Below are 24,056 nucleotides of genomic sequence, written 5' to 3'. Positions count from 1 at the left end.
TATGTCCTATAATCTTTCTCCCCCATTCTCTTTGAAGAGTTCTTAGGTCTTACCAAAAAAAAAAAAAACCAAAAACTCACAAATGAAGATTTCTTTTACAGCAATTATTAAAAGCAGAATAGAGGAAAAAAATATAATTTTGTGGTTTTTTTTTTTTTCCTCCGAAGGAAGGTATTTGATATCTTTTAAGTGATGCAACTGAATTTAAATACTTACATAGGGAACATAGTCTTTCCTCTTTTCCTAGTACAGTCAGTGATATTTGAGGGCTCTCCTAGAGGGCAGTTCAACTGAACCAGGCTCCTTCCTGCTCTGGAGCCGTCCCTGAAGGAGCCTCTTCCTTTGCTGAGTGTGTACGGAGCCTGCTGAGACTAGGTTTCTGCTTACCTCACACCCTCACTGGTCTCCAGCCAGCCCATGGATATAAAGTTGTTGAATGTCATAAAGGGGGATTTCAATATGAACCGTGATAGTCCATCAGTCATGCCAGTAGTTTAAATATGTTCATGGAAAGACCAAGATCTCTAATTTTGTGTGGCTACTACCATTTACACTGTGACTCTTTGGGAGCCATAAACAAAGACCTTCCAGAGGAACCTTAGATATATCCACAAAGAGAGTAAAAATAAAAATGTCTGTTCCAGAGCTTTTCTATATACTCAGCACCCATTTGAGGGGCCAGGACCCACCTATAACTCATATGTCCTTTGTCCTGGCAGTGAGGTCACCCTTTTTTGCAGAACCCCTTCCATGTAGTCTTGTTCCTGACTTCAGTTGTGAGACCTCAGGTCTCAGCTATATTTTATTTGCACCCAGCAGATCAGCTTGTGTGGTTATCTACATGAACACATCCTCTTGTGTACACAACTGAGTACATTCTTCAGGGCAAGATAAAAGGATAAATTATATTTCCTAACTAAATGAATAGAAATTGTAAGAAACATATATGTCATATCACTTTTTGTTATTAAGCTATAACATACTAACAAACACAGTCGGTATTCATAGCACTGAAGAAGACTTAAATAACCAGGTTTTCCCTTTGTATTTATACAGCATGCGTTCTTACTGGTAATTACTTAGTGTAGTCTTTTCTGCTCTATTTGAAGGCTGGGATTAGATTTTAGGACATAATCTCCACTAAGTGAGTAATGATCAATAAATATTAGACAAGAATTTAATAAGACAATTCAACACATAAATTAAATATATATTGATTGCGAAAAGGGAATTTCTTCAAGATATTCAAATGCAATTCACTTTAATTTCATCACAAAGACATTCATGAACAAACAATATGTATCCAACATGAACATGTATCCAAGTTCTTACTCATGCCTAAGGAACCACGACTTTGAATAGACAGAGCTTGGTGTAGACACAGCTGCTACAGTTTTTGTTTGTCGGTTCCATGACCATAAAAAAGTTCTATCTTCTAAAGCTACCACTGAAATCCCTACTTCTTCACTGAAAATCTTACATGGGAAAACTTATGTTGCAAACTTTGATCCTTCAATTTTGTGTTAACATTCAAGTGGGAAAAAACAAAATTCAGAAGACAAAGTAGTCTATGGCAAAAAAATACAGAACAATTCAGAATGTGCTTAGAATGCATTTTAGAATGATTGGAATATGGTAGTGCACTGATCTTTTGTACACCAGGCAAGGACCAATATATAGAACCGGTTCTCATCAAAAAGGCTACTTGTTAATACCAGTGGTGAATGTCAGGATTCCTACTGCACCAGACCCTGCTCTTCAGAAACAAGTAATTGTTCTCCTTCTATTTCTGTCAAGGTCTTTGATAAGAGTTTTCCCTCCATGAGGAAATAAATGTATGTTATTTCAACCTATTCCACAATAATTATCATGGCATTTGTAAAAAGTTACATACCTGTCTGTGTATGGAAGATAGGCAGAGAGATAAATAAGTGAAATTTGAGCCTGGCAAATTGGATAGTTGAGGATTAGAATCACTTAAGAAAACAAAATATTACTGCTATGAAGTATACATAGAAAAAGTACACCTGTTCTATTTTCCACATTCATACAAAGAACTTGCTTACATGAAAACTAGATTTCCATTAACACAAATTAAGTTTGAACATCCTTAACCAAAAAATTTTCAGAGGATTTCAAAACAGCTCATTTAAAGAAAAAGTTACAATTTATAACACAATGTAATTACGATATGAAAAATAAGCAAAGCCCTCAAACATAATTGAGCACTAGTCCAGGCATGACTTTAAAAAAGTGAATTCAGATGAAAATATATGCATGTATAATGTTTTGTTATTTATTTATGCCTTCCTTTTAAAAAGCTATTTTGAAAGTAAACAGTATTTGTGTATTTTTAATTGGTTCTTTCTTCTTGGCTCAAGCTAGGTTTTCCAGAGTAGATTATTTTCTAAATACAGGAGCCCGTCAATCATATCACCAGGGCTTTTACTAGGCAAGTTCACATCCAGCTTAATGATAGCTACAGAACACAATATTTCTGTCACAGATGATAAGCCTTCCCTTCAGTGTACACTTAGAGCATTCATTCAGTTATTCTTGCCACTCAGCCTCTGTCATATAAAAAGCATTGACGCTTAAGATAATTAATCAGTTTTACAAAAAATGCAGTAGGAGGCAATCTGCGTAGCAACTAAAAGGGCATGATATTAAAACAATACATTTAAAAATATATAAATACTTCATAACTAGTCTAAGATTTGGAGGTCCTTTCATCTTAAGCCTCATCACCAAATCCAGCCTGAATTCAACAGGATAATTATCTAGTTCTGATTTGGTTGTATCTGCCTTTTCTTTCACCCGGCATCTGAGTATTTTCTCTGCTCCTGGCATTCAGTTTTGCTCTTTCCCTTTTGATTTTTAATTTTTTCTTTTTTTAGAAGCCAATCATCCCCTTGAACATAACTGTCCAGGCAGCCCATGTGCAAAATACACAGCATGCTTCAGAAAATGATTATGGCACAATGTGCAATCAGACCTTGACGCCATGTCAAAGGTAACCTTCAGCCCTATCGTCCTTAGGCAGTATTCAAGAAATGTCTGATGCTCATACATACAAAAAAGAGTCAGCTCTGACTCTGAGGATTTGAATGTGATTCCTAGGTTACCAGGAAGAACAAAGATACACGGTATAAATAGGAAGAATACATGAAAGCAATCAACTTAAGGAGGTATGATATTTAATGTCCCTGCATCAATGGGTCAAAGATTATGTGGCCTAGGTGATAGAATACACTGAGTAGAGTTAGAGAATAAAAATATCAGTGACTTGAACCAGAAAGGCTTTTTAAATTTTGTTTTCTTTTTTGCATTTCAACTGGTATATCCAGCATTTCACATGGTCTGAGTACTACCCAAAAATCACTACACATGACAAAAATATATAATAAGACAGGCCAAAGCATGGCCAAGTCTATAGAAAAAAAAAATCACACAGTTTCAAAGGTGTCTTTTCATTTTTTACAAGCTTTACATTCATGATCATTCTGATTGCATTTGAGTAATCGTCTTTTCATGGATGTTATGTACAACCTGATGGGCACCATGAGAAGACAGGGAGCATTATAAGGAATATGACGAAGTTAAAGCAGTGTCTTTCAGAAAAAGATATAGAAGCAGCACGTGACAAAAGAGTCTGATGAACATATTTCAGCCCGGTTCTGTATCAAAGGGCTACTGTTTCACAAACCTGAGTTGCACAGTTTCGGATACAGGCATCTTTATTTTTACAGATACTGCAAATTTATATTTACTGTATTGAAAACATCTGAGAATGGAACTCTGATGTATTACTTTCATGATTGTTTTAAACTTCAGGCTGCAATACACTGCCTCACATTTCTGTTCTCTTGCTTATGCCAGCTCTAATGCTTATAGGTAAGCCATAGGTAAAATGGATGAGCTTGCAGAAATCTACAACTATCACTTGCAGAAACTGTTTTCAGTCAGATCGGTGAAATGCTTTTCCTCAGCCCATAGCTGCACGTTTGCTAGAACAGGTTAAAGGAAGGAACTTTACCTCTGATTTACTCATTACAGAGTTCAAGGCAAGTCCTCCCAGATCCCTATCCCGTGTCCTAATCTATAATGAAAAGTGAAATGGGAGCAGGAAAAATACAGTGTTCAAGGAATGTTACAGGCATTTCACAGTCAGCTTTATATGGTCTGAAATTTTCAGACAAAATCATGACCAAGCTACAACTTTTAAATAAAGCTGCATATAACAAAAAATAAAACACAGAATAACAGAGCCATTACTGTATGTTGAAAGAATAAAGAATCAGGAGTTATGGCTTTAAACAAGATCTCACTCCTACACTTCAAGATGCAGGAATCAGATATTTTTTTTTTCCCTAAGCTAAACAGTAAATAATAGTGTTAAAAATGTTCCTGGAGTACGCATGTTTTCGGTTGATTCCAAATAGGGAATACTTGTTGGCATTTAGTAATTTCTTGGCCTTACAATATAACAAATTGTTATCTGCAGCACTAGCACCAGATGCTTCAATATTTAAAGTGTTACTTTAATCAGGAAATCTCTTATTTCATAGGACACAGAAAAGAGTCACTGCCCTAGGGAAAAGTCCATGTAAGAAGAAATTTCTTGTAACAGCTGCTATTAGAAACGTTTGACCTTATTTTGACTGTAGCCAAATTAGAGAACTGTGTAAAACTGAAAAAAAAAAAAAAAAGACATGTGAAAGGAATATAGGAAGAAATTAAGATTCCAGTCAATAGGTTCTTCATTACTTCTCTGTTATTTTGGCTATTAAGATCATCATATTTTAAAATAGCCAGTATTTTAATAATTGCTGTATCTACAAACCATGCATTCTGCTTGGCAACATTATCCTATTCTGAAAGATTAAACTGCAAAAGATATTGCAAATGTTGAGTTTTTTAAACTAGTCCATATTTTCCAGAAGTAATGATTTCTTTATATATTAGAGGATATTTATTAAGAAATTATATAATCATCACACTTGCAACTTTTCCAAATCTGTGCATTTTCTTAATTAAAAAATGTATGATTGTTTAAAGTAATGAAGGCTTATTATTTAAAGGTGTGCCAATATTTACACATTTTTTATTATTTTTGTAAACAAATTTCTCAGATTCAGATAAGTATCAGTCTTATGCATACTACTTTGAAAAATAAACTTGGTAGGTTCAAGCAAATGCTTCATTTTCTATTCAGTAACCCAACAGAAAGGGGGAAAGGCAGAGAAAGAAATAAAAAAAAAATCCATTTGTATTCAATTAAAATAGTATATTTTCTTTTCTTGACAAAAATGAAAAACCTCTTAAACTAGTTTCCTGTTGAATTAAATATTCCCATATGGCAGAAAAGGTCATCTACGGATCCTTTTAATAAAAGCACAATAAATATACTGAATTTTTCTCTTTTTTTTTTTTTCCCCCAGTGGAATTAAGTCTGTCCCTACGTGATGTGTTGATCATGTTGAAGGTTTCTGTAGCAGCTGTTTCTAAATAGTCATTGTCTATTACAGAATGTATTAGCCTAGGATTCAAAGAATGGGACTTGTATTCTTGAATTCACCATTATATTCTGAGTGACTTTATGAGGTTATTACCTCTTGCTATGTTCTCACTACTTCTGCTTACTTTCAACATGAGTATATATATTTCTCTGTGGGGAAGCTCAGTAAATGAACAGTTTTATCTAAAATGATGTACTCTGGTTCCTAATCTCCTGAATGATGTACAAAGTTCACAGAGTTTGGCTTAAATAAACTGCTTTAAACACTTTTTTTGTCTTGAAGAGTGAATTTTATTTGAAGCTATTTAACAATATTTCACCTCACAATCACTATAAAGCAATAGAAGTAAACACGTGATAACTTCTGTGGCATCTGATATTCAGAATTCTGGGTTACCCCCTAATCTGTAGCTCACAAAGCATTCAAGAAAACTAAAACCTAATTTTCTTCTGCAAGTGCTGCTTCCCTGAATTTGTTTTTTCAAGCTGAAGTTCTGATAGCTCTTCCAGTACCTCTCCCATATACTGTGTAAATATTCCAGACTATTGCCTTGCCTGCCTAGGCATGAAGGGATCTGTGCTATTTCCTAACCTTTAAAAGAATCTATGTATTCAGGATTCAAGTTACATGGACAAAACCCCTACCTTAAACCAACATATATTTGAATATTTGGTAAGATTTTGTAAAATGTCCCAATTGCTAAAGTACAAGTAGTTGCTTGCAGGCAACTTAATCAAATTTGTTTAACATCTACAGGTCAGCCTTGCCACTTGTAGGATGTCATCATTGCCAACTATTTTTGATTGATTATTCTATTTCTGGGAAGTATCAAGGAAAAATAATACAGGAAATATGGAAAACAATTATTTAGAGTACAAACTTACAGCACACTGAACTGGATGTAGTTCTTTGAATATTGGTATAGCTCAAGTTGTCCTTACAAATTAAAAAAAAAAAAAAAAAAAAAAGTCAATCAGAAAATCCCAACTTGCTTACCAGCATGCTGAGCAGACTCTCACTTCTGTTATTGTACTCTTGAGTACAGGAACCTTCTGCTGAACCAGCCTGCTTCAATCTCATTGTTAACTAATGCCACGGGGTAGTGACCAGTGAGACTAACCAAAGACCCTGCTCAGAAATTTTTTATGTAGTCTTGCTTTTCCTGTAAACAACAGGGAGCGTGTTTCATTTTACCAATAAAGAAAAGATGCTCCTTTCTTTCCTAAGTAAAATATATTATAGTGTATACATATTAGCTATATTAATATCTGACCAAATTGCTATTTCTCATTTTGCTGATTCTGTCTTCTATTTACGTCTTCTTATAAACGGAAAATTGCATAGGTAATTCATTAGAAACTCTAAAGTAGTATCTCTATATACATTATTTCTCTAAGCCATCAATTTAATTTTCCTTAGGTAGCGTATATCAAAGTCATACACACTGAGCACTGCATTCAGAAAAAAAAAAGAAAAAAAAAAGTGGAAAGGGTAAAATATTGCCAATTTAGAACTTCTGTGGTAACTTGTCTTTTTATGTTTCTAAATATAAATTTTCCTTGTTGAGATGACATAGAAGATGTTTCTAGATATGGGAATTTTAATATACTTTTCTTGTAGGTACCATCTTTTGACAGATACAAAGATGCAGGCAATTTGTCCTTGATGAGTCAGCTATATAGGTAACTGATTACCAGACTGAGATACTTCTTTGTCTGAGTGATTTGCTTCCTGTTATTATCTTTGCAAATGACAGTCAAGTTATTAAAATGAAAGGAAGACCTTCTCTGCAGTAAGAGAAGATGTTGCCTTTTAAGGAAACCAATCAGAAGGTGAAAACTGGATTCCTTAAATTGAAAGGTAAAAGTCCTATTGATTTAAACAGCAGGAGGATTTCATCATGAATGTGAGAAAAATTTGTCCCACAGGTTATTGAATATATTGAATGCAGTTATGAAGAAGAAATAATAATTCAAGCTCTGTGTTATTTTAGCTGGCATGCACAATGGATTTTTTCTTCTCTATAAATTTTCTCTTTCAGAAGACTGTATTTGAAGTAAATCTCTAGGATATTTTCTCATAAATGTTGTCCAGGTACATATCCTCTATGAAGGTCATAAGAGGGGGGACAAACTATTGAGTTTTAATAAAAATACCCCTTATGAAGATCGATTTTTATTAAATAACTTCATAAAGGGGCCTAAAGAGATAAAAGAAATCAGAATACTCATAGAAAAGTAGAAAGCTAGTTAGGTTTTATTCTCTCTTATCAGACACAGGCATGGCTAGCTGGTTTCAGCAGGCACTATAAAGATGTCAGTAAAATTATCTTGCTTTTCAGTTGAGCCTTGACTAAAATTACACAAAAAATCACAGGTATAAATGGGGAGAGGAGTGGCTGGAGGGCAGCCCTGCAGAAAGGGATCTGGAGGTGCTGGCCAACAGCAGCTCAATAGGAGCCAGCAGTGTGCCCTGGCAGCCCAGAGGGCAAACCCCGTCCTGGGGGGCATCAAACACAGCATAACCTGCCCCTCAAAAGACGTGATTATCCTGCTGTACTGACTGTTGGTGCGGCCTCCCCTTGAGTACTGTGTGCAGTTCTGGGCTCCACAACCTAAGAAGGGTGTGAAAGTCCTTGAATGCGTCCAGAGGAGGGCACCAAAGCTGGTGAAAGGCCTGGGAGGAATGTCCTGTGAGGAGCAGCTGAGGACTTTGGGCTTGTCTAGTTTGGAGAGAAGGAGGCTGAGGGGCGACCCCATTGCTCCCTACAGCTTCCTGAGGAGGGGAAGTGGAGAGGGAGGTGCTGAGCTCTTCTCCCTGGGATCCAGGGACAGGAGGCTTGGGAATGGTTCAAAGCTGCACCAGGGGAGGTTCAGACTGGACATCAGGAAGCATTTCTTTACCGAGAGCGTGGTCAAACGCTGAACAGGCTTCCTAGAGAGGTGGTCGATGCCCCAAGCCTGTCAGTGTTTAAGAGGCATTTGGACAATGCCCTTAACAACATGCTGCAACTTGGTCAGCCCCAAATCGGCCAGGCAGTTGGACTAGATGATCATTGTATGTCCCTTCCAACTGAAATTATTCTATTCTGTTCTGTTCTGTTCTACTCTACTCTACTCTACTCTATTCTACTCTATTCTACTCTATTCTATCCTACTCTATTCAAATAAATGACAGTCCATAGTTTTTTCACAAAGGACACATTTTTCTTTCCTGATAAAATAATCAAGCAATTTAAACTGTGCACTTCTGACAAGCAGCAGAAACTTCCATGCACCAAGATAAGCGATTAAAATATCTTTCCTGTAAAAGCACATTTTTAGCATTTGCAAATGAAGATGAGACCATTTCTGAAAGAAAAAACTGGTGAGCCTAGCATTGTAGAGACCATGTGCATCTACACAAGCAGATGCAAACAGTCATGAGCTCTGAGCAGGCAGATTGCAAGCTGGAAGCTGTATTGTGCCTTCATTATGAGGTGTGAGAGCAAAGCCATTCAGAAGTCCCTGGATCTGTTGGTGTCAGTCTGACTGATGATACTCTGACAGCTCTTAGTCTCATGCACAACAGAAGGGAAGCTCTTTTTTCTTCATACTTTAACAGTTTCTGTGCCATTAGCAGTTAGGAGCTGCAGTCACAGACGAGGACAGCTGTTGCATTGGATAAACCAACCAGCAGAAAGATGGTTCCTTCCTCAGAGACTTTATAAAGTAAATTGGATAATCACGCTCTGAGATCCTGGTTATGGTTGTATGGAGAAAAGCAATTATCCTTCCATCACTCTACTACTATGAACAAACAGATTTGCCACATTTATCAACCTGTAATCCAGGTTAGAAGAAAAAAGAAATCTTTCGCCTCTTTGAGAAGTCATCAAATGAAGCAATGCAATTCCTCCCAAGAGCAAGGAAAAGTAGAGATCAAATTAGGACCTTATGAGTCATAGCTTGTTCTCCTTCTATTTTGGGAGCACAACATCTGTAAGCTACCCTTTATTCAAGGATATTCAGAATTGAATTCCTTGTATTTTTATCAAGGACTAATGCAAGTCCTTGATGAAAAGCAATTGAGAGTCTAGGGCAGAATGTGTGTTTGATTCCTCCTATTTCCCACAGTAAAATAAAAATGGTAAGTAGAGTGGGGTTTTGGTTTTGGGGGTTTGTTTGTTGGTTGGTTTTGGGTTTTTTCCCCTCTTTCCAAGAAACAGGAATTCTGGTGATATTTCTTGGGTAAAAGGAAAATGATTCCTAGGTTAAGAAGCTTCATAGTCAAATCTCCTAAAAGTTTACAGTGACTAAGTCATCTGTACCAAAGGCATAAGGCTGTAATGGCAGTATTTCTCCCTAAAAGATATTCAACAGAACAAAAGTTTCACTGATTACGTCTTGCTAGGACAAACATAATCCCATTGAAAATATATGGGATTGAAATTTTTGTCATGATTAATTAGTCTCAATCTGCTACTGGTTGTGGGCTAGACAATCTTCTGTCTAAATGAATGTATTATTTTCTATCTTTCTACTGCTTTGAAATACATTTTGATAGAAACTCAATTAGTTATGGATGAGATTATAACAGAGACATGAGGGAGTTAGGTAGCTACTTGCTATTCAAACGTAAAAATATTTTCACAGAGCACAAATATTTACAATCAGACATTATTTGTTATACATGGAATACAAATGAAATGTGAAAAAGCATACTTATGATATTGTTTCAAAAATAGAGTCACATACCTGAGTAAATGTTAAACATTGGTTTAACATTTCTAGCAGAAATGAAAACACAAATTCATGCAGAATACTTACAGAGATTGGTTTTGATTTTCTTTACATGTCTAAAATCTGATTTTATGCAAATTAACATTGTATCAGTGAAGACACCTATGTTCCTTCTGGTTTTATTCTCTTCTCTTAAGTTCTGCTAAAGCAGAAGCATTTATTTTACCTTTTCCCAGATCCCAAAGGGGGTATCTAGTTGTAGGCAAAATACATAATACGATCCACAGATTGTGTGGGAAATGGGAAAAAAAAAAAAAATGGAAAATTCTGAAACCACTTTTTGCCTGTTACAAGCCTTCCCACTTTTCCAACAGTAATTTTATTATGTCTTGCATTGCTATACATTTTCCTAATCGATGTAAACTCTAAATGAACCAGTGCTATTGCAGGAGATCTGACACTAATGAATGCCAAAAGAACACATTATTTTGATTCCCTAAATGGAAGTCATCATTTTCAATTAGAAAGCAGAAGTGAAAAGATTAAAACTGATGGCCTGTCTCAGCTGCTAACCTTTACCTGCATGTATCTATTGAAGAATGCACTTAACATCCATCACAAGGAAAAGCTTTATGCATTCAATATTCTCAGATACGTTATACAGGCTTTTGGAGATATTAAAGCAAAAAATGCATTGTCTGTTCTGAAATGGAAGCCCCCAAAACACACAGGGAGCATATTTTTAGCTCTGTATACTGTATATTTATATAGTGGTTAGTACAACAGAGCTGAGACTTGGTAGGGTATTGTAAAGCAGTAAACATATTTTGATCCTTCAGTGACAGTCAGTCTGTGATTGCAAGGAATGACATGGAGGTCTGAAATAATTCAGGAAAAAATACATTTGTTTTGCGCTATCCTTCCAAGAGTACATCTCATTGGCTGGTGCAATCATGCAGCTTTTACTCTGTGAACTGTTGCACAACGCTTCCCTGCCTCCTCTTGAGCAGCGTGCTGACATTACCAGCTATTGCACACACAATTTTGCCATTCTGCTTTTGTTATCAGGCTCATTTCCAAGGGATGGTTAGGTTGAGTTACACTTTACATTTTTTCCCTTCTAATTTCTGTACAAAATATTGCAAACCTCTGCAGTTATGGAGTATTTCATAGAAAATGAAAAATCTAACACATATTTCTTTTAGTCAGCCAGAATCTTTATAATAGCATTAAAAGCACGCATTTACACTTTTGAGAAAACTATACAAAACACAGAGTATTATGTTGGTGACTTCTTATGAAATAAAGGGTTTAAATAAATTGAAATCTTGACCCATTTGAGTTGACTATTACATTTCTTATTGACTTCAATGCACTTAAAACTTCATCCTCTTTCTGTAGTAAGCTACAATGTAAGCAATATATGTATTATCATTATATCATCATTGCATTTCAAGCTGATGCTCTAAATTAGACTTGTTAAAGTCTGAAAATCTAAAAAATATTGTGAAAATATTTTCATCCATATTAAGACAATGTTTTAAATCACAAGTGGACTCTTACTTCTCCCCCATGCTTGTTCTATTATAGAAAAGCATTCCAAAGCCTTCGCTTTCTTTTGACTGGCATGAAATCAAGTGTAAAGTTTCAGATTTCAATGAATAAAATCCTTATGATCCAAGCTGACAAGAGAACTTACGTATATTGCATTACAAATTTTAAAAAGAACAAAGAACTGAGAAATGGACATTATGGATGATATCTAGTACAGTCCTTATGATTTGTCCCACCACAGGATCTAACCCATAGATATGAAGGGCATTATAAAAAAAGTCCAATGTTCTGACTGACTTGATTCTCCAGAATATGAAGAAAAAGAAAAGAAAACAATGAGCAAGTCCTGCCTTTCCACTCAAAGATTTCTTGCACAGATTCACGAGTGTTTCGGATTTCCCACAGTCTCTTTCCACCATTTTTTCATTTCTTTTGTGGACATTATAATTCCTTAACTGCTAAAAAATGGATATATACTATGCTTTTGTAAGAGTTTTTATCACTGTCCACAAGGTATAGGCAAATGAAAATACCAAGCAAACCTAAGCAGCATCTGATTTCAACAAGAGCCTTCATAAGAAACTTGACAGCTGCCAGTAAGCTTTCACAAAATGTAGCTGGAATTAGGCTTTCACGCAAGTTGCTAAGAGCAGCTTGTCACTTTCAAACGCAAGCTCAGCTCTACATGCCTTATGGCATGCACTCCAGCCTGTGCTGTGTTGTGCCTTCCAACCTCTTTCAGAGTTCCCCAAACTGCAAACTTTAATCAGATTAACTCCTGCAAAAAGGCATATTAGTTGTATAGGGAAGAAAATCAACAACAGTGTGGTCAGTAAATTCTAAGTCCCTACCACAAATTGTCCAGCATAACTGCCCGCTGGTCATCAGCGGCTTAGATAAGTGTGAAAGAAAAATCAACTGGATAATTTATTATGCAATTCATTCCTGCAAGATTAGATTTTTGAGAGAAACTGCAGAGCAGGCCAGCACATCCTTGGAAGCAGGAGCAACAAGTAACTTTCATTTTCTCCCCTTAGTATTTATACTGAAATTCTCTAGTTGTGAGAACTGTAACTCCAGTTTTAAATAGATTTGCCAATAACAAAGATGAAATTGAAGGTTTTATAGTAAGAGTTGTTTTTTTTTCCTGAATCAGTACATACTGTATTAGTTATTGAAGGAAATTTTGACTTCACTTGAACTTTAAAATAATTTTCTTTTTTTATGAACTATCATTTTATAGTGACAGTTGCTTAATCTCAGGTTATTTCAATAACTTGTTACACTTATTTTATCACCGATTAAGACAATGACAGTATGGTAATACTTTCAGGTTTATACCAGGTTATCACTGTCATTGAGTTAATTTCTGAATTTTGCAATAGTAACATAAAATCCATGAGTTAAATACAAAAAATGAACAATATGTGCCAGGCTATACTCCAAGCTTTTAATCCTCTCAGCCTACTTTATAGGTAAATGTAAGGATGGCATTTGACCCTAGCTTTGAGCTCTTCTTACATACTTTCAGGCAAAAGCTTCACTCAATACTAATGAATTGAAACTACACTTAAATATAGTTCCAGTAAAAAAAAAAAAAAATAGTACTAACATGGTCAAAAGTTGCTATTTTAAAGTATAAATTTTCACTCTTGCCTCTGCAAATTCTGAAATAATAATTCCTGTTTGTTTTTCTTCAAATCATTTTTAAGAGACATATTACTAATATGAAATGATTGCTGCTCGAATAAATATAAAACCATGTAGTTTCAAGGACGGAATTAGCAATTCACAGAAAAATATAGATAAATCATCTAAAAGCATGGTATTTTAAAAATGAACAACACTCTGCAGGAAATTCTTTCTTGTCACTGTTATTACAGAGAAAAAAAAAAGGAACTTACTGAATTAATAACTAAATATATGCTATGAAAAAATTGTCACATTTTCATTCTCGCATTTCAATTCTTAATATTGTTTTAAATTAATCTAGATAGAGTCACACTTACCTTGATGTTGCCAGAAATGTTCAAGTGATGACTGCCATGCTTCCACATGTATGTAATACTAAGAAATGTAAACTAAAACTACCTCATAGCATGCTAACATTTAGTGCCAATAGGTCACTGATTAATATAAATATTTTAGAGTATCATTAATGATATTAGGAATTCAAAATATCAAAGGAAAATATAGGGAATACAGATTCAACATTTCTTTACATAAGATTCAGAAAAAATGTTCTTTACATTTTATAAAAATATGTCTTTTGTATAAACTGATTAACTATGGAGTCTCCACAAAATTTACATGGATTACATAAAAAACCCCACTTTAATACTAAAATATATCATGAAAACAAAATTTTGACCATCAGTCAATGTGACAATTCACTGACACATATACATTTTATCATGTTCAGAAATCTTACCAAATCAGCTTTCATTTGATTGGGTGTCCTTCACATTTATTATAAAAATATAGCAGTCCTCACTGTTGTCCATCTAAAGTTCAGGTATTCTATCCATATTTGAACATCAATAAAAAAAGTTGTCTCAAAAAGAGACAGAACACCCAACTGTAACTTATAATTTCTGAAGATGTTTATAAATCAGGACACTCTTCTTGCACTGCCCTAATACCAGTATCAGTATATAATTTCAAAACCCAAACCTCTAATTCTTTCACACGCAGTAGGGACAAACTTGTTAAAAGAATATATTATAAATCTTAGTTAACACAAAATGTTTTTAAAGAATGTAAGTATGCTCAGAGTGATGAACAGGCATCAGCTTACTCAGTGAATTACCTAAAAATCATAGCTTTTTTTACTTCTCTTACATTGTCTTGTAGCTTTTTGTTCTGTTTGACTATATAGGCTATGATAAAATTATTTTCTGAGAGCATTCTTTACTAGCTTAATCAGCTGGGTCAATCCATCAAGCCTGGATGAAGCAGATTTTATTGCATTTAGGTAAGAGGAACTCTCTGTCAAAAGGTTCTTGCTAAATTCCAATTTTGACAATCACATTTCAAGAATGTCCATATTTGCCCCTGACCACAGAGTTATATAGAAGTTACCTAAGCTTCTGGGGAGTTCAGACGCTATAAAAGTAAGGCATATGAGAGCAAAGCAAGCTATTAAGTGTGTTTGTGATTGTAAGACACAATCACAGTGGCACTGTGTACTCAGTCTATGAAAGGAACATATCTAATATTAGAAACTCCATGAATGTGCACATAGCTTCTGATCTCACTGAAATTTATGTACTTGTGGCTTCTGATGTTTGAAGCAGAAGATGTAGTGACATGACAGTACAGAAGTAACGGAGTTTATCAGCTTCATTTGCACAAATACAATTTCTGTGACTTTGTAGATTTAAAATAAGAGAAAAAGATAAGATTTAAAAAAAATAATTAACAAAGAGCATAATTCTGATGTCTACAAAAACATGTTGATAGCAATGGAATTAACACTTACATGTCATTGCTGGGAATTTAGGAGTTCCACTGAAGTAGAAAATCAGCTACGACAATTGACACAATTATTGGCCAGCTAAGAAAACAGGCCAGGGACCAAACCAGCCAGAAAATCTTCTGCACGAAGCTTAGAGATGCAGGGGTGGCAATGTAGTGAAGTTCACATTGGTTTCAGCAATGCAGTCACTATAAGTTAAATTGAGCCTAAATAAACCTCCTTTCTTGTGTAACCATGAAACAATGATTTACTTAGCACACTCCAGCTCCTGGGTCATTCCCATGTGTCCTACTCTACCTCTGGTCTTTTCTGCCAGGAGATCGCCTTTAAGTTTCCTGTACTAGTGGAATCATACGCACTGGAAATAGAGGAGGGCTGTTTGGAGGCACAAAGGGAACAGACATCTGCATGTCTGAATTTAAAATACAGTCATTCTGTACAACATTTACACCAGTAAAGATTCAATGTATTGTAGACTATTGTACACTGCCAATATGAAAGAATCTGGCTCATGAGGTCATATACTACTTAGTTGCTTCGAAGGGAAGGGAAGGGAAGGGAAGGGAAGGGAAGGGAAGGGAAGGGAAGGGAAGGGAAGGGAAGGGAAGGGAAGGGAAGAGAAGAGAAGAGAAGAGAAGAGAAGAGAAGAGAAGAGAAGAGAAGAGAAGAGAAGAGAAGAGAAGAGAGCAGGATAGGATAGGATAAGACAAGACAAGACTAGACTAGACTTGGAGCAGAGTGGGATGGGATGGGATGGGATGGGAGAGAAGAGAAGAGAAGAGAAGAGAAGAGAAGAGAAGAGAAGAGAAGAGAAGAGAGCAGGATAGGATAAGACAAGACAAGACTAGACTAGACTAGACTTGGAGCAGAGTAGGATGGGATGGGATGGGAGAGAAAAGAAGAGAAGAGAAGAGAAGAGAAGAGAAGAGAAGAGAAGAGAAGAGAAGAGAAGAGAAGAGAAGAGAAGAGAAGAGAGCAGGATAGGATAAGACAAGACAAGACTAGACTAGACTTGGAGCAGAGTGGGATGGGATGGGATGGGATGGGATGGGAGAGAAGAGAAGAGAAGAGAAGAGAAGAGAAGAGAAGAGAAGAGAAGAGAAGAGAGCAGGATAGGATAGGATAAGACAAGACAAGACTAGACTAGACTTGGAGCAGAGTGGGATGGGATGGGATGGGAGAGAAAAGAGAAGAGAAGAGAAGAGAAGAGAAGAGAAGAGAAGAGAAGAGAAGAGAAGAGAAGAGAAGAGAAGAGAAGAGAAGAGAAGAGAAGAGAAGAGAAGAGAAGAGAAGAGAAGAGAGCAGGATAGGATAAGACAAGACAAGACTAGACTAGACTTGGAGCAGAGTGGGATGGGATGGGATGGGATGGGAGAGAAGAGAAGAGAAGAGAAGAGAAGAGAAGAGAAGAGAAGAGAAGAGAAGAGAAGAGAAGAGAAGAGAGCAGGATAGGATAAGACAAGACAAGACTAGACTAGACTTGGAGCAGAGTGGGATGGGATGGGATGGGATGGGATGGGATGGGAGAGAAGAGAAGAGAAGAGAAGAGAAGAGAAGAGAAGAGAAGAGAAGAGAAGAGAAGAGAAGAGAGCAGGATAGGATAGGATAAGACAAGACAAGACTAGACTAGACTTGGAGCAGAGTGGGATGGGATGGGATGGGAGAGAAAAGAGAAGAGAAGAGAAGAGAAGAGAAGAGAAGAGAAGAGAAGAGAAGAGAAGAGAAGAGAAGAGAAGAGAAGAGAAGAGAAGAGAAGAGAAGAGAAGAGAAGAGAAGAGAAGAGAAGAGAAGAGAAGAGAAGAGAGCAGGATAGGATAAGACAAGACAAGACTAGACTAGACTTGGAGCAGAGTGGGATGGGATGGGATGGGATGGGATGGGATGGGATGGGATGGGAGAGAAGAGAAGAGAAGAGAAGAGAAGAGAAGAGAAGAGAAGAGAAGAGAAGAGAAGAGAAGAGAAGAGGAGAAGAGAGAAGTGGAATGGAATACAGTTCAGCTAGAAGGGACCTACAATGGTCAGTCAAATCCTAAGCAGTTCATTTACAACACATAGACTGTTTCAGTGCATTGATGTTTTAACTTGCAAATCAGGCACTCGGTGAAGTAAAGAAAACTAAGGTTCTCAGTAACTTGCAGAAGTATCAAGCCTCCTTGTAAACCGAACTCTGATTTACATTACACTGCCTAATATGATCATTCATAGAGAGCTATAATTGCATGTGGGTATAATTTCTACTAAAAGGACGTCCAGCCTTTTCAGACAGAGTACTTAAAATGGATGCTTATTGCCAAAAAGGGAGATAGATAAGAAATAGACTATTCTTATTGCATGATTTGGAATGGAGGAAGAAAATATTAAATTGTAAGTGGTCTCAGAAATGCTAAGTCAATTTTACAATTTTGAACTCTGACTGTGTCTCATTTACTGCAGTAGATGTTTCACTTAACTCTGGCTTCCAAAACACCTGATTCATATTTCTAGGATTCATCTCAGGTTTTGCCTTTTCCGTCTTTTCTTTAATAACACTCTGGCTTCCAAAATGCCTAATTCATATTTCTAGAATTCATCTCTGGTTTTGCCTTTAGAGCTTACACAAGATCACCAAGTTCATATTTGAATATGATAATTTTTTTTTGAAGATTGCTTAAGTTTTCTTTCTTCAAAGTGTATAACACCATGACTGAATTTAACTGCATAAAAAATTGTGTTAGGGCTTTGTCAGATTTAATTTTTACTGTTACACAAGCTAAACAGGGATTCAGCATATTGAAGTCTCACCATGAGACAGACAATTCAGGTCATGTCACTATAAAACAGTAATAAACATAAATCCCTCTTCTGTATTTTTCCTGCCAACGTAATCCTGAAAAAGGCACTAAAACAGTGTTTATAGCTAGGTTGGAAAGAAGTCACTTCTTCAAGCATATCCATGAAGACTAAGAATGTAGATAATGAAGAGGAAGTGAGCAGTTTCTAGACTGAGTCAGGTCGTTCAAACCATCCCATTGTCTGTAATACTAGAATGTTCTTTGAATTAGGATATCTATTTTGCCTAACCCTCCCACTCTGCTGAATTTCTATTATTTCGGTTAAATAATTCCCTAAACAGTTTGGGAATTTTGAAAATTCAACTCATCTGTTGAATAATTTAAACTTATTATAAAAAATACTATCATCCTACACAGTGCTCAAAGCATGGGGTGGGGGTGGGAAAACAGCGGGATTTAGTACTTCTCTGTGTTACACTATTAAATATATCAAGATACAGGAGCACCGCCTTGCACTGAGCCAAGTTAGCAATTTCTTCTAGCTCCAGCAGTGTCTTCAGTCATCACCGTGGTGAGGTATGAATAAGAACAGAAACTGCTGAACTGGGCAGAGGCAGGATTCTCCCAAACCCCAAAGTGCACAAGAGATTAAACACAGCACCGCAGTACTCCACTTTTTGAATAGCGCCCACTACAATAAGTAAAAGGAAAAGCTAAATCTTTCCATTTTATTGTCCCAAAAGTATCCTATCCATGGAATATATTTTAATAAATGCAAACTTTCAAAGGGAAGATATGGCCTTCTAATAACATCCACAATCCATATTATTGTTGCATGCATGCTTGGGTGTCTAGAAATCTCAGGAAAAATAATTCCAGAACTACTTTTATTCAAAGGAGGAAGAGGAATAATTAAAAAGTTGGAAAGTCTTGGGTCCAGCTGTCTGCTATTTTGCCATGGTGCTGCTTAAACACAGAGAGAGAGAGAGAGAGATGAGGTACTTATTCCCAGAGCAGCTCTGCAGTCCTCCAAGATGTAGAGGAAATGTGGCTCTTCTGTATTCTGGATTTACAGATAAATATAGTTCAATACACAAACTAAAGGCTTATATTTTATCCAGATGCAAGAAGAAAAGATAGGGATGAAGATACTTGTCTCTATCATTCAGTTAAAATGTTTTATAGCCCTGAAGGTCACCATGTTACAGCTACCTGTTATAGCCAACAGGTAAACAGACTTCTGCCTATAAAAGATGGAGAAACCTTGTCTTTATGGTGCCTGCTAAAACCTGGTTTTAAAATTCAAAGGCTGCAGTGTTAAACCCAGGTCTTTTCAAATCATAAGACTTTCACTAAATTATAGGATGATCACAAATTCCATTACATACAATTAAAATTATATCAGAAGGCAGTAAAAGAAACCCATATCATTTATATTCTATTACCTTGACAAATATTCCATTACTGTACAGACATTTCTTGAGGGCAAACTCAGTGAAGGATAGTCAGGTAAAGTGGTCCCTAACAATTTTCATTTTCCCTCATCTATAAAGATGCATTTCCAAAATCCAGGCTTTCTTAAACATACGTAAACACTGTTATTGATTTGTTCCCAGGATATCAAACTGGGATTTGTTCCTGCAGTTTAAACCTCGGGAGCTTGATGCTAGCAGCGACAGCAGCACTTGCCTCCTGCCGGGAGCAGTGTGAGGGTTGTCAGGTCCCCAGGGGATGCCTGAGGAGGTTTCTGGGCCCCCAACACCCTTGGGCTGCTGGTGGGGGAGGTACCAGCCAGCAGGAGACAGGTCTCGTGAGAGTGGGACAGTGCCGGTGATCCCTGGGGCTGGTTCAAACCACAGGAAGCCGCATATAACTGGCCCTTGGGGAACACCAGCTACCAGGAAGGAGCACCACGAACAGACTGTGCAAACAGTGACAGCATCGGCTGGGAGCAGCATCGGTGGTTTGCGCGGCAGTTTGCGAAGGCAGAGTGCGCAGGTAGTGCTGCCCACTCTGCCAGTGATCGGGCTGCTGCCTGCTCTGCAGGGATTCATCTGACCAAGCGAGGCAAGAGCCTCTTCGCCAACAAACTGTCCAGACTTACAGGGAGAGTTTTAAACTAGATATAGCAGGGGAAGGGGATGGAGTTTGCAGTAACAGAGAAGAGCTGGGGGCTGCTAATATATTGGGAACCAACAGGGAAACACAGATGAAATGGCCCAAAGGAATTAGGGCATTTTCCACTAAAAAGGTGACATGGTTGACAGCCTAACTAAAGTGTCTCTATACCAATGCATGCAGCATGGGTATCAAACAAAAGGAACTGGAAGCCACTGCACAGCTAGAAAGCTATGATCTAATCACTGTCACTGAAACATGGTGGGATGAATCACACAGCTAGAGCACTGCAATCAATGGCTATAAACTGCTCATAAGGGACAAGCAAGGAAGGAGAGGTGGTGGTGAGGGGTTACCCTCTATATAAAAAAAATGGATTGACAGCACACAGCCATCTTTGAAAAACAGCAATGAACAGGTTGAGACTTTGTGGGTGAAAATTAGAGGCCAAGCCAGCAAAGGAAACCTCGTGGTTGGTGTTTCCTACATGGAGAAGGCTGAGGTACTCAACAATTTATTTCCCCTCATTTTTCACTAGTAATCTCTCTTCCCACATCCATCAAATCCCTGAACCTCAAGACAGAGATTGGGGGAATGAAGTGCCTCCTATTGTGGGAGAAGATCAGGTTTAAGACCACCTGAGGAACCTGAACATACACAAGTCCATGGGACCCAATAAGATGCATCCAAGAGTCTTGAGGGAAGTAGCAGATGTAGTCACTAAGCCACTTTCCATCATCGTTGAAAAGTCATGGTAGTCAGAGGAAGTCCCCAGTGACTGAAGACATCTCACACCCATTTTTAAAAGGGTAATAAGGAGGACCCTAGGAACTACTGACCAGTCAGCTTCACCTCCATGCGCAGTAAGATCATGGAACAGATCCTTATGGAAGTTATATTGAAGCATATGGAAGACAGAGAGGTGATTCAAGACAGCAGTATGGCTTTACCCAGGGTAAATCGTGCCTGGCTAATCTGGTGGTCTTCTATGATGAAGTGACCGCATCAGTAGACAAGGAAAGAGCAACTGATGTTATCTAGCTGAACATTTTTAAGGCATTTGATACAGTCCCCTATAACATTCTTGCTGCTAAATTGGAGAGAAATGGGTTTGATGGATGGACTGTTAGATGGATAAGGAACTGACTGGATGGCCACGTTCTCAAGAGTTACAGTCAATGGCTCAATGTCCAAGTGGAAACCAGTGGTATCCTTCAAAGGTCCATATTGGGACAAATATTATTTAATATCTTCATTAATGAAATAGTGGGATTGAGTGCACCCTCAGCAAGTCTGCTGACAACACAAAGATGACTAGTGCACTTGATGTGCTAGAGGAAAAGGATGCCTTCCAGAGGGACTTTGACAGCCTTGAGGAATTTGACAAGACCAAGTACAAGGTCCTGCACCTACCCGGTCAGGGCAGTCCCCAGTATCAATATAGACTGAGGAATGAATGCATTGAGAGCAGCCCTGCAGACAACAGCTTAGGGATAGTGGTAGATGAAAGAGTTGAAGCCAGCAATGTGCACTTGCAGCCCAGAAAGCCAATCATATCCTGAACCGTGTACAAAGAAGTGTGTGATTCTCCCCCTCTACCCTGCTCTTGTGAAACCCCATCAGAGTACTGCACCCAGCTCTGGGGTCCCCAGCATGAGAAAGACATGAACCTGTTAAAGTGGGTACAGAGGAGGGCCACAAATTGTCAGAAGGCTGGAACACCTCTATTATGAAGAGAGGCTGAATTGGGGTTGTTCAGCCTGGAGCTGAGAAAGCTCCTGGGTGATCTTGTTGGGGCCTTTCAATATATAAAGGGGCACATAAAAAGATGGGGACAGACTTTTTACCAAGACCTCTAGTGACAGGACAAGTGGCAGTGGTTTTAAACTGAAAGAGGGTACATTTAGATCAGATACAAGGAGGAAATTGTTTATGACGAGAGTGGTCAGACACTGGAACAGGCTACCCAGAGAAGTTGTGGATGCCCCATCGTTGGAAGTGTTCAAGGTCAGGTGGAATGGAGCTTTGAGCAACCTGATCTGGTGACAGATGTCCCTTCCCATTGCAGGGGGTTGGACTGAATGATCTTGGAAGGTTCCTTCTAACCCAAAGTATTCTATGATTCTATGATTTCTCTGGCTAATATCATCCAGTGATTACCTATGCAGTCCTAATACATATTCTATGTACTGCTGTTGATAACACAATATAGACTGAAAGGAAAATAATTTAATGTGCCTCAAGAACAGAACATTTATGGTAATTATAACATCAACTATTCAGGTCTAATGAAGTGGTAATTTCCCAGAGGAAGGAAAGATATATATATACAAAGGGCCTTCATCATTGTGATTAATTCAATACATATTGCTCCATCACAGGATGTGATAATAGTGATAGAATTACACACCTCTGTCATTAAAATCAGGTTTGTATATGTCCTCTTATGTATAGACTTACAAATCAAATGCAACTGAAACACACCAGATTTACAGAAATAAATATCTCTTTCAAAAAGAAGATAATGCAGACTAAAAGAAATGGATACAAATATTAACAGTCTTCAAATTCTATGTCATAATAATTATTCTACTTTTTAACTTTTATGAATAATCATGTTTGGTTTCCATATGGTTGTTTACCTGATAAATCTGTGTTTTCTCTTTCATTTTTTTTTGCTTATGAAGCAAGTAAAAAATACATGGAATTCACCTAACAACTTCCAACGTGTAGGCAGAAACTAATGAGTTCTCAAGGATCACATTTACATTTCACCCAGGAAGAAAAAACAGAAATATGCTCATAAAATACAATTCCTCTGATTTTTAAGTGCTATATGCATATTCTGTATATCTTCTCTTTTTCTAATTCAAACATAGACCTTCTGTAACAAAGAATAAATTCCATAGTGTCTCAAAAGTTACAGTTGCCACTGTTGAGAAGCAGTATTTAATGTCTAATACAACACTGTATTTTTTCCAATCCATTTAAAATTCTCAGCTATTACTTTTCAGTTTCTTATATGAATGCTTCTGTATTGTGCTTTTTTTTCCTAAATGCCACAACATATGTAGCATTGTGTCTCTCCCTTTTTGCTGGTTTTCAATATAAATACATACAATAGGAGTTAATCAATGCAAATATTGCATTTTTTTCTTTTAGATTTATGTGAGGCAGCTACAATGAAACATTTTAAACTACTTATCTGTATCCTTGAGCAATGTTAGTTTTAAGAAACTAAAAGAAAACCTTTTAAGAGATCCATTACATAACCTCTTTTTTACAGATAAATAGCTATTACCAGGTTCCTGGGTATACATTTTGTTTGACAACAACAACAATTCTTTTTCTTTTTTTTTTTTTTAAGAGTCTTGAGTTCTTCAGTTATATTTTTACTTTCCTTTTTTTTTTTCTTTCTTTTTTGGGGGTGTGTCTGAGTACCAAGACTGCATGCATAAATGGACCAAAATATCTTTTTATATTCATGACTTTATGTTTAAATCTAACTCTATCGCAGAAAACCTGCTCTTTTGTATTTAAACAAGAGTAAAAATCAGGGACAAGAAAAAAATTCTCAGTACTCTGATGAGCTAGAACATTGTTGAAACACATCAACCACATTAATAGATAACTCAGCAAAAGAAGTTTCCTGTGTTCCAAAATGGTACGTGCCAAGAATATAGATCAGCTTTGCTATCAAGAAAACAAGATTAAAAATCTTTGTAAAAGCCATTCTAAATCAAAAACCACATAAACAAAATTACTGTACCTTGCCTTGTGTATCTAAAATGTTGGAAATATGAACATTTGAGCAGTCTATATGCTATTCTATACAAATTATATGCTTTTTTATTAAGATAAAAAAATGTCTGCTATTATGAGCAAAATTTTAGCT

The 24,056-nt window shown here is 36.9% G+C and overlaps 1 protein-coding gene across 7 annotated transcripts in view; it reads right to left on the bottom strand.

The window, feature by feature from the left end:
* The window catches only part of NLGN4X (neuroligin 4 X-linked), a 192,586-nt gene that overhangs the window by 62,125 nt on the left and 106,405 nt on the right, over positions 1-24,056 (bottom strand). The gene's annotated exons all lie outside the window — the stretch shown is intronic.

The sequence above is a fragment of the Grus americana genome, chromosome 1 (genome assembly GCF_028858705.1).
Source record: "Grus americana isolate bGruAme1 chromosome 1, bGruAme1.mat, whole genome shotgun sequence".
NCBI classification, from domain to species: domain Eukaryota; kingdom Metazoa; phylum Chordata; class Aves; order Gruiformes; family Gruidae; genus Grus; species Grus americana.
This window is presented reverse-complemented; position numbering and strand designations above follow the sequence as displayed.